Source organism: Pteropus alecto, unplaced genomic scaffold (assembly GCF_000325575.1).
Source record: "Pteropus alecto unplaced genomic scaffold, ASM32557v1 scaffold413, whole genome shotgun sequence".
Classification (NCBI taxonomy): Eukaryota; Metazoa; Chordata; class Mammalia; order Chiroptera; family Pteropodidae; genus Pteropus; species Pteropus alecto.
In genome coordinates this window covers 1,074,233-1,085,695 of record NW_006434120.1, presented here as the reverse complement: position 1 = coordinate 1,085,695, position 11,463 = coordinate 1,074,233, and positions in this window count along the sequence as shown.

Sequence of the window (11,463 nt, the reverse complement as noted above, 5' to 3'; positions counted from 1 at the left end):
CTTCATTCCAAGGAGCATCCACGGCAAAACAGAATGGTTTTGACATTTTATCTAAAGCCTTTTATTTGCAAGCTTCAGTATGTAACTTACTTTCTCTTTTGAATCTATTTGGGAAAAAAAGAACAGATCATAAAAGGGAGTGTTCTTTTTTCTTCTTTTTAAAGAGAGTGGTCTTAACTGTCTGTCACATTTAGTTAGTAGCAGCCAAACCCTTGAGGAGACTATCAATAAGACTCTATGTATAAGACTCTACTAGAGTAGGCCAAGAGAAGACAGAATCATATTTGGAGTTAGCAGAAAGTACCAGTGGAGCCCTCAGCAGAAAAAAAAAAAAAATGGAGTTAATGTGCCTCTCACTTTCTAGAGCTCTGCCACAATGTGAAGCTGATGTCTCAAACCCAAACCCACCACCACCTTGGAGGGAGTCCTCTCTCTCAGGCCTGCAGTTACTTGACCCTATCTGAAGAGCAGGACAGATACCTATGATTTGTGAAGGGTTAATAGGTGATATATGGACTTGAGAAGGCAGAAAATAACAAGGACACGTGAGATGAATATTCACAAACTGAAGCTGAATTTGAAAGAAATTTAACTACAAAACATGTTACACTTGGAAATTAGGATCAGAAGTAAAAAAAAAGTATGGAAACTTAAGTTTTTCTCACAGAAATAAAATTTTCATTACAAACATATAAAATTTATTTCTAGGGAAAAACTGAATGTTGAGTTTCAAATAATTGATTAAAATGTTATTTTTAGGGCAACTAGATTATAAATTAGAGAGTAATTATAAATAATTTGCCTTTAAAATTAAGTCTAAAAAGACATAAGGAGTCTGTGCATTTTCAATCCTTTGGCTATGATTCAAATAAGTAGCCTGTGTTAAAGCCATCAATGAAAAGTGAGATATAAATATATAAAGACAGAGTGGGGAAGGGGCATTACTGAGATTTGTGAAATCCAGTGATTTTTGTGAAATCAAAGTCCTTGTCTTAGGCAGCTATTTGAATCCTATCCAAGAAGAAGAAAAGATATTCGTGATGTGAAGAGTAGAAGTTAGTGGAGAGACCCAGGTTCCAAATAACCAATTGTCATATTTTTTAGAGTTCGACCAATTTATAAATTATAAATATACCTAATATACTTTTTTCCAACCAAAACAGTAAGTCTGTGAAGTCACTTGGTTTTACTATGAACGTTTTTAATCTCTCACACTAACCTGAATATATTGACATTAAAAGTCTTTGACTACTTTGATATATCTTACCTTTCAATGATGGTGCCATCAGAGACCACTGATGTCATTTATTTGGGTCAGTTCTCTATATTAATCTCTCTCTCTTTTTATGTATATATAGACAGAGACAGAGACAGAAAAACAGACAGAGATAGAAAGACAGAGATAGAGAAAGAAATTTGCAAAATTCAGTCTCGGTGCATTGATGGGCATACAGTTTTCTGTACAATGATTCTAAAATTCTTTCTAAAAAATTAGGTCTGCCAGTGAGCTAACCCATTTTTACTATATCTTTTAGATTCAAGGAATTCTTTTTTTTTTCAAATAAATTTTTGAACAAAAATCACAGAATTGTTTTATGTGGCAAATCTCTAATGATATATTTTTGCATTTATTGGTGGTTAAAGTATAATGGAGCAACTCTCCAAGCTCGATGATGGTGAAGACGTTGACCTTAATTCATATGAGTAAGTCAGTTTGAAGTTTGGTGGGAAGGATAAATCTTTTATCTTTGGTAAGATAGGGCTTGTGCTGAGGCAATAAAGGAAAAGGAAAACTATGAAAGGAATAAAAATGGAAGGGAGGGTACCACAATAATGACTCTATTTGGATTTAAATGCTTGAAAAAAATATTTTCACACATTAGCAAATATCTAGTCTGAAAATATAAATATCCTTAGATAATAGTTTTATTACAAAGTTTGTTTCTTAACAGAAGATTGCTGAATGCTACTTACTCTTCAGTTTTGTTCCTTTCTCATTTTTCCTGGATATAATCTGGTTCCTGGTTTTGTTGATTTTGTCTATGAGCCAGGGGGAATGATAACAAAAGCAAACGTGTTTTGCTGATTAAAGGCCTCTTGATGCTCATTGGGATTTTGTTAAATTTGACTTGTTTCTCAGTAATTTCACTGAGAGTTCTTACTGTTGCGCTGGTCTGAAGACATTTTTACCATGTACTCATGGCAGGGACACAATACATTCTGAAAATCGCATGTGTCTGAACTGCTGAAATATTCGTGAGATTTTTCTTCTGCTTCTCTCTTGGCCAGTTATTTTAACTATTCAATATTGCCTCAGTATTGGAGAGTGAGTGGTGCTGAAGAGGAAATTAAGTGATCAATGTTGCAATTTGTTGGTGTCTAGACAAAAATTACATGGAAAATAAAGGGGTGGCTAATAAATACAAATAATTCTTCAAATTACACATTTCCATTTTCTATGACTTATTTCATCATGGACCATCAATGAAAAGTTCACTCTGCCACTTAAATTATACATCAGTATATTAGCTATACATTTTCTGCAATGAGGCTGCCCAGAGCTGCTGTAAAATTTGAATAGATTGAGCAAGATAGCATTTCCTGCTTCCTAGTGTTCCCCAAACAAAATAAAAGTTTTTTTATTTGTTTAATTAGAAATGCTTACTGTCTAGATACAGGTGGGCATTTGCAATAGTCCCTGTGAGAAACATTGGTGTTTCAGACCAGGGGTATGATATTAGATTTGGAGTAAGAGCTGGAATCAATGCTTAGTTTTGGCATCTAATATTCACTGAACATTGGGCAAATCACTAAAACCTCTTTAAAGTTTAGATAATTCTTCTATAAACTGGTAATAATGCTATCTATGGTATCTAATAATAAAAATATAACAATATGTGTTAAAGTGCTTTTAAAACTCTAAAGCACCATAATAAATAAGTTTTATAATAAAAACCAAAAATAACACAACAAAACTTCATTATTAGGAAAATCAGAAAATACAGACAAGCAATAAATTTACCCATAATAGTCATTTTTAATTTTTGATACATGCTTTTTTAGGTTCTTTTGGTATGTACATTTTTAATTTATGTATATGATATCATGCTTACATTCTTTTTAAAATCTTATTTTATTTAGTGATATTAATGAATATATTTCCATGTTAATAAATATACAAATGCACTTACAAATTACATTTTTTTAAATTTTAGATTTTTTATTGTTGCCTAAATTCTTGCAATAGATTACTTTATTTGTAAATTTACAACATTATTTTTAACAGCTGTATGGCATAGATGTGCCATAATTTATTTAAATAGTCAAATATTGCTTAACATTTAAATATTTTTACAACTTTTTACTGGTACAAAATTATGAATATGTTTGAGACCAAATCCCTATATGTTATTATTTCCTTATAATAAATTCTCAGAAATGAGAATTATGCTAAAAGGAATGCTTGTGAGACTATCGATATTGATATGCCTCCCCATATCAAGACACGGAAACGTACATTTCCTCCTTTCCCACATTAACCATCATTGATATTTTCAATATCCATAAATATGTTTATTCTAATGCACATTTCTTTGACATACTTTTGTTTACATTTTTAAAAAGCACGTGTATTTCATTGTTTACAAACTATCTTTGCCCATTTAAAATTGAGGTGTTTGTATCCGACATTGGATTAAAAAGTTAAATATATCAATTATTTTTATTTCACATATAGGGCCAGTAATTTTTCCCAGGTTGTCTAGCTTTTCACTGTATAGAAGTTTAAATACTTCATGCAATCGAATATATCTGTTTTTCTTTACGATTTATGTCTTTAGTGTCAGGAAGTCTTTCTCTATCCAAGACTTTAATATATTCACCAAAATTTTTTCTTCTATGTTTTGAATTTATTTTCTATACTTAAAACATCTGCTCAGAATTTATAAAGTGTAGGAATCAATTTTTCTCCCAAGCGACTACCTAGTTTTTCCAGAATCAAAATTGCACCGTCCTCCAATGTCTTTGCTCTGTTTTAATTATCTCTATTGCATTTAGCATCTTATAACTTACTATATTATTTACTTATTGTATTTATGGTCTGTCTTCCCAACAAGAATGCAAGCTTATGAAGAAAGAAAATTTTGCCCATTTTGTTAAGTGCTACATCTCCAGTGCTTAAAAGAGTACCATGGCACATAGTAGGCACACAATGAGTTTGATTGAATGAATGAACCAATTATTTAAAAAAATTATATCTTCTTCAATGGTTTTTAAAATATTTTTTATTTTTCAATTACAGTTGACATACAATATTATATTAGTTGTGATCACAAAGTGATCCCCCAATAAATATAATACCAATCTGACACCATACATAGTTATTACAATATTACTGACTATATTCCTTATAGTGTACTTTATACCTCCATGACTATTTTGTAATATCAATTTGCACTTCTTAATCCTTTCCCTTCCTCATTCAACCCCCAACCCTCCTCCCATCTGGCAACCATCAGAATGTTCTTCGTATCTATGAGTTTGTTTCTGTTTTGTTTGTTCATTTATTTTGTTCTTTAGATTCCACATTTAAATGAAATCATATAGCATTTTCTTCTTCTGTCTGAGTTACTACATCCAGCACAATACCCTCTAGGTCCATCCATGTTGTTGCGGATGGCAAGATTTCATTTTTTTTATGGGTAATATTCTATTGTATACATGACCACCTCTTCTTTATTCATTCGTCCTTTGATGGACACCTAGATTGCTTCCATATCTTGGCTATTGTTAATAATGCTACAGTGAACATATGGATGCATACGTCTTTTCAAAATAGTGTTTTAGGTTTTTATGGATAAATACCCAGAAGTGGAGTTACTGGGTCCTTCTTTGTCTCTTGTTATAGCCTCTGTTTTAAAGTCTATTTTGTCTTGGATAAGTATTGCTACCCCATCATTTTGTTTGTTTGTTTGTTTCCATTTTCATGAAACATCTCTTTCTAAACTTTTCCTTTCATTCTGTGTATCTTTTGATCTGAACTGAGTCTCTTATAGGCATCATATGTAAGGGTCTTGTTTTCTTATCTAATCACCACTGTATGTCTTTTGATTGGAGCATTTAATCCATTTACATTTAAAGTAATTGTTGACCGATATGTAGTTATTGCCATTTTATTACTCATCTTTTTTATCTTTTTTCTTATTCTTAAAGAAGTCCCTTTAACATTTCTTGTAATACTGGTTTGGTGATGATGAACTCCTTTAACTTTTTCTTATCTGGGAAGATCTTCATCTCTCCTTTGATTCTAAATCATAGCTTTGCAGGGTATAGTAATCTTGGTTGTAGGTCCTTGCTTTTCATCACTTTGAGTATTTCGTGTCAATCCTTTCTTGCCTGCAAAGTTTCTGTTGAGCAATCAGCTGACAGTTTTATGGGAGCTCCTGTGTAGGTAATTAACTGCTTTTCTCTTGCTACTTTTAAGACTCTCTCTTTGTCTTTAACCTCTGGCATTTCAATTATGATGTGTCTTGGTGTGGGCCTCTTTGAATGATCTTGTTTGGGACTCTGTACTTTCTAGGTTTGTATATCTGTTTCTTTCATCAGGTTAGGGAAGTTTTCTGTCATTGTTTCTTCAAATAGGTTTTTAATTCCTTGCTCTCTGGCTTCTCCTGATACCAATGTGATGCTGATGTTGGTACGCTTGATATTGTCTCAGAGGTCCTTTAAACTATCCTCATTTTTTTGGATCCTTTGTTGTTTGTTTGTTTGTTTGTTTTTCTGTTCTGATTATGTGTTTTCTGCTTCCTTTCTTCCAAATTGATGATTCAGTTCTCTGCTGCATGTAATTTACTGTTGGTTCACTCTAATGTATTCTTCATTTCTGACAGGTTCTTTTTAATGTTTTCTATCTCCATTTTTGTGTTTCTTATCTCTTTGTTGAAATTCTCACTGAGATCTTTGAGCATTCTTATAATCAGTATTTTGAACTCTGCCTCTGGTAGATGGCTTGTCTCCATTTTGTTTAGTTCTTTTTCTGAAACTTTGTTCTGTTCTTTTATTTGGGACATAGTTCTTTGTCTCCTCACTTTTGTGCCCTCTTGTGTTTGTTCCTATGTATTAGAGAAAGCTGTTATGTTACCTAGTTTTAGTAGAGCAGTCTTACGGTAGTAGGTGTCCTATGGGGCCCTGTAGCACTGTTTCCCTGGTCACCTGGACCAGGTGCTACAGATGTGACCCTTCTGTGAATTGTGTATGCTCTCCTGTTGTAGTTGAGCCTGGTTGATGTGGCCATGTCAATGGGAGAGATATACCCCAAACTAATGGTTGTAAGGACTGGCTGGTGAACACAGCGAAGGAGCTATTGTTCAGGGGCTGAACAAATACTTACAGAGCAGTATTTACTTTAGCAGGACTCTGGTGTCTGTCTAGTTTGCCCTTTGGGTATGTCATCTGCAGAGGTAGCTGTTTGGTGCTCCACGTCATTCGGAAGCTGGCCACCAGGCATGCTGTTTGCAAGGCCTCTTGCGAGTGGCCCATTCACAAGCTAAGTTTAGCTACAGCCCGTGCCCTGCTCAGGACCACTTGGCATGAGCCACAAACAATCTGAAGATGGCTGCCATTCATGCTGAGCTTGTTGGTGCCTGGAAGAGGCCAAGGCTGGAACCAAGGCTGGCTGCCACCAATGCCGGACTTGGGGTTGCTCAGCAAGATGCATGGAGCATGCTAAAACCAGATGCTGCTTGTTTGGGTTTATCAACCTTGAGAGATTTTAGGACATTCCAAAGCATAAGCCAAGAGAAGCCATTTATATGGAAAAGCCACTGGAAGGTGGTTGGGTGTATCTGCAAGTTGAGTGGGGCAGGGTCTCAGGGAATCACCAGGGTGGGCTGAACGGTGTTAGCTAGGTCGATGGAGACTCTGAAACGGTGTGTTCCAGCGTCTACTCACTGGCTTGGTGGACAGCTCACCAAAGGAACAATGGCCTCTGTCAGCACTTTTGTCTGGGAGAAAGCTACCTCTTCAGCCCTTGCCCCAAAGCCAGACATTTAGTTCCTCCCCATATGTCCTTGGTGTATTTTGCGCTACTGCCCCAGAGCTGGAGCTCAGAGTGAGTGAATCTGACTGTGAGTAACTCCATGCATAGGCCCTTTAAGAGGAATGTCTGACACTACAATCCATCTCTGTCTCACTCAGCCAGTCTTTGTTAGTTTTTACAGCCAGTAGTTATGGTGACTTCTCTTCCAGGCACTGGAACCCTAGGCTGGGAAGCCCGATGTCAGGCTGAGATGCTTCACTCCTCAGGGAGGACCTCCACAACTGAGATAGCCCTCTCAATTTGTTTCACATAACTGTGGGACCATATCATTAAACATCTCCATCCCTCCTATCAGTCTTGATATGGCTTCTTCTGTATAGCCTTAGTTGTAGGACTTTTGTTCAACTAGACTTCAGTAGATTCTCAATGATGGTTGTTCTGAAGTTTAGTTGTAATATTGATGTGGTTGTGAGAAGATGTAAGCATGACATTTACCTACTCCACCATCTTGATCTTCGACTACAATTTCTTGTAAGACTACCTATTCTCCATTAAATTGCCTTTGAATCTTTGTTGAAAATCAATTCATCATACATGAGGGTCTATTTCTGGGCTCTATTCTGTTCTACTGTTCTATGTGTCTGTTCTATCTTCTATACCACACTGTCTTAATTTTTTAACTTTATAATAAGTATTTTAAAATTTTTACTTATTTATTTAAATTAGTTTAAAGTATACAGTACAATGATTATACATTTAATAGTTTAGAAAATGATCTCCCTAATTGCTCCTTCTCTCCTCTGGTTTTCCACCTAGCCGATATATTAACGCTAACTGCTTTCCCGATGCTGTGCTCCCCATACCTGTAACCATCTATCAACTACTAATTTGTACTTCTTTAACCCTTCACCCCATTCTCCTAGCCCTCTGACCTCCCTCCCTTCTATCCATCACCAAATTGTCCATTGTATTTGTGAGTCTGTTTTTGATCAATTTGTTTTGTTCCTTAGATTCCGCATATAAGTGAAATCATATCTTTGTCTGACTTATTTCACTCGGCATAATAACATCTAGGTCCATCCATGTCGTTGCAAATGTTAGGATTTCATTTTTTTAAAATGGCTGAGTAATATTCCATTGTATATATGAACCATAATTTCTTTATCCAGCCATCTGTTCATGAGCATTTAGGTTGCTTCCATATCTTGGCTATTGTAAATTGTGCTGCCATGAATATTGGGGTGCATAGATCTTTACGAATTATTGTTTTGGTTTTCTTTCTAAATACCCTGAAGTGCAATTGCTGGGTCAAAAGGTATATCCATTTTAAATTTTTTGAGAAACCTCCATACTGTTTTCTATAGGGGCTGTACCAATTTGCAATCCTACTAACAATGTATGAGGATTCCCTTTTCTCCGCATCCTCACCAACACTTGTCATTCTTTGATTTATTGATGATAGCCTTTCTGAAGGTGTCAAGTGATATCTTATTGTGGTTTTAATTTGCATTTCTCTGATGATTAGTGACCTTGAGCATCTTTTCATATGTCTATAGGCCATCTGTATTTCCTCTCTGTAGAAGTATCTGTTCAGGTCTTGTGCCCATTTTTTAATTGGATTTTTTTTTTTTGCTGTTGAGTTGTATGAGTTTTTTATGTATTTTGGAGTATTAACGTCTTATCAGATGTATCATTAGCAAATATCTTCTCCCATTCAATGAGTTGTCTTTTTGTTTTGTTGACGGTTTCCTTCACTGTACAAAAACTTTTTAGTTTGGTGTGGTCCCATTTGTTTATTTTTTCTTTTGTTTCCCTTGCCCATGGAGATAAGTCCAAAAAGAAATTCTGTTAGTAATATCAGAGAGTTTACTGCCTATGTTTTCTTCCAGAAGTTTTATGGTTTCAGGTCTCACATTTAAGTATTTAATCCATTTTGAGTCTGTTCTTGTATACGGTGTAAGAAGGTAGTCCAGTTTCTTTCTTTATTATGCATGTATCTGTCCAGTTTTCCCAACACTATTTATTGAAGAGACTGTCTTTGCCCCATTGTATATTCTTACCTCTTTCGTCAAATATTAAGTGAGCAATAGGTGTGGGTTTTTTTCTGGGCTCTCTATTCGGTTTTATTGATCAATTTTTCTGTTTTTAGGGAGTACTATGCTGTTTTGATTGCTGTAGCCTTGTAGTATAGTTTGATATCAGGTAGTGTGATCCCTCCAATTTTGTTCCTCTCTCTCAGGATTGCCATGGCTACTTGGGGTCTTTTATGGTTCCATATAAATTTTAGGATTATTTGTTCTAGGTCTCTGAAAAATGCCATTGGTATTATTTTTAAGTTTATTGGGGTAATATTGATTAATACAATTATATGATTTTCAGGTGTACATTATAATTTGACATCTATATATTCTATTGTGTGATTACAACCCAGAGTCCAATTTCCTTCAGCTATCATGTATTTGATCCCTTTTACCCACATCACCCTCCCCCAACACTCCTATATTTGACCCTCTTTACCCTGTTTACGTCTTCCCTCCTCTCCCACTAACTACCTTCTGGTAACCACTAGTCCATTGTCCATGTCCATGAGTCTCTGTCCTGTTCATTTGTTGCTTTTAGGTTTGTGTCCCACATGTAAGTGATGCCATGTGATTTTCAACTATTTCAGTCTGGCTTATTTCACTAAGCATGATTACCTCGAGGTCCATTCAGGTTGTTGCAAATGGTAGTATTTCATCTCTTCTTATGGCTGAGTAATATTCCATTATATATAAGTACCACAGCTTCTTAGGCCAATCATCTATCGTAAGACATTTAGGTTGCTTCCATGGCCTGGCCACTGTGAATAATCCTGCTATGAACAACGGTGTGCAAATATCTTTTCAGATATAGGTTTTCAAGTCTTTGGGGTAAATACCGAATAGAGGTATTCCTGGATCATATTGTAGATCAATTCATAGTTTTTTTGAGGAACCTCCATACTGTTTTCCATAGTGGCTCTACCAATTTGCAGTCCCACCAGCAGTGTATGAGGGTTCCTTTTTCTCCACATCTTCTCCAACATTTGTTATTACTTGTTCTGTTGATTATAGCTATTCTACCAGGTGCGAGATGGTATCTCATTGTGGTTTTGATTTTCATTTCCCTAATAGCTAACAATGTTGAGCATCTTTACAAATATTTGTTGGCCATTTGTATGTCCTCTAGGAAGAAATGTCTGTTCAGGTCTTCTGCTCATTTTTTGATTAGATTGTTTGTTTTTTGTTGTTATTGAGTCATATGAGTTTTTTGTATATTTTGGATATTAGCCCTTTATTGGAGGCGTTGCTTGCAAATATATTTTCTCATTTGGATGGTTGTCTCTTGCCTTGTTGATGATTTCTTTTGCTGAGCAGAAGCTTTTTAGTTTAACGTAGTCCCATTCATTTATTTTTGCTTTTCCTTTTCTTGCCTTTGAGGTCAAATTCATAAAATCCTCTTTATGGGCATGGGCAATGGACTAGTGGTTACCAGAGGGTAGTTGGTGGGGGAGGAGGGAAGATGTAAACAGGGTAAACTCAAGGTCCTTGAGTTTAGTTCCTATGTTTTCTTCTATGCATTTTATTGATTCTGTCTTATATTCAGGTCTTGAATCCATTTCGAGTTAATTTTGGTGTGGCGATAGACAACAGTCTAGTTTCAATCCTTTGCAGGTGGCCTTCCAATTTTCAAGCACCATTTATTGAAGAGGCTTTCCTTTCTCCATTGTATGTTTTTGACTTTTGTTGAAAATCATTTGCCCATATAAATATGGGTTTCCTTCTGGACTCTGGATTCTGTTCTGTTGGACCGTATGTCTGTTTTTCTTGCCAATAGCATGCCGTTTTGATTATTGTCGTTTTGTAGTATAATTTGAAGTCAGGCAGAGTGATGCCTCCAGTCTCGTTCTATTTTCTCAGAATGGCTTCGGCAGTTTGAGGTATTTTCTGCTTCCATATAAATCTGATATATTTTTTTCTATTTCTTTAAAAATGTCGATGAAACTTTGAAGGGGATTGCATTCAATTACTATAATGCTTTAGGTCATATGGTCACTTCAACTATGTTGATGCTTCCAATCTATGAACATGGAATATCTTTCCATTGCTTTGTATCTTTTTTGATTTCTTTTAATAAGGTCTTATAGTTTTTATTATATAAGTCCTTCACATGTTTTATTAAATTTATTCCTAAGTATTTGATTCTTTTCGTTGCAATTGCAAAAGAAATTATTTTTCTACTTCTTTTTCTGACCCTTCATTATTAGAGTATAGAAACACTATGGATTTTTGGATATTGATTTTGTATACAGAGATTTTACTGTATTTGCTTATTGTTTCTAGTAGTGTTCTATGGAGTCTTTAGGGTTTTCTATATACAGAATCATGTCATCCGAAAGTAGTGACAGT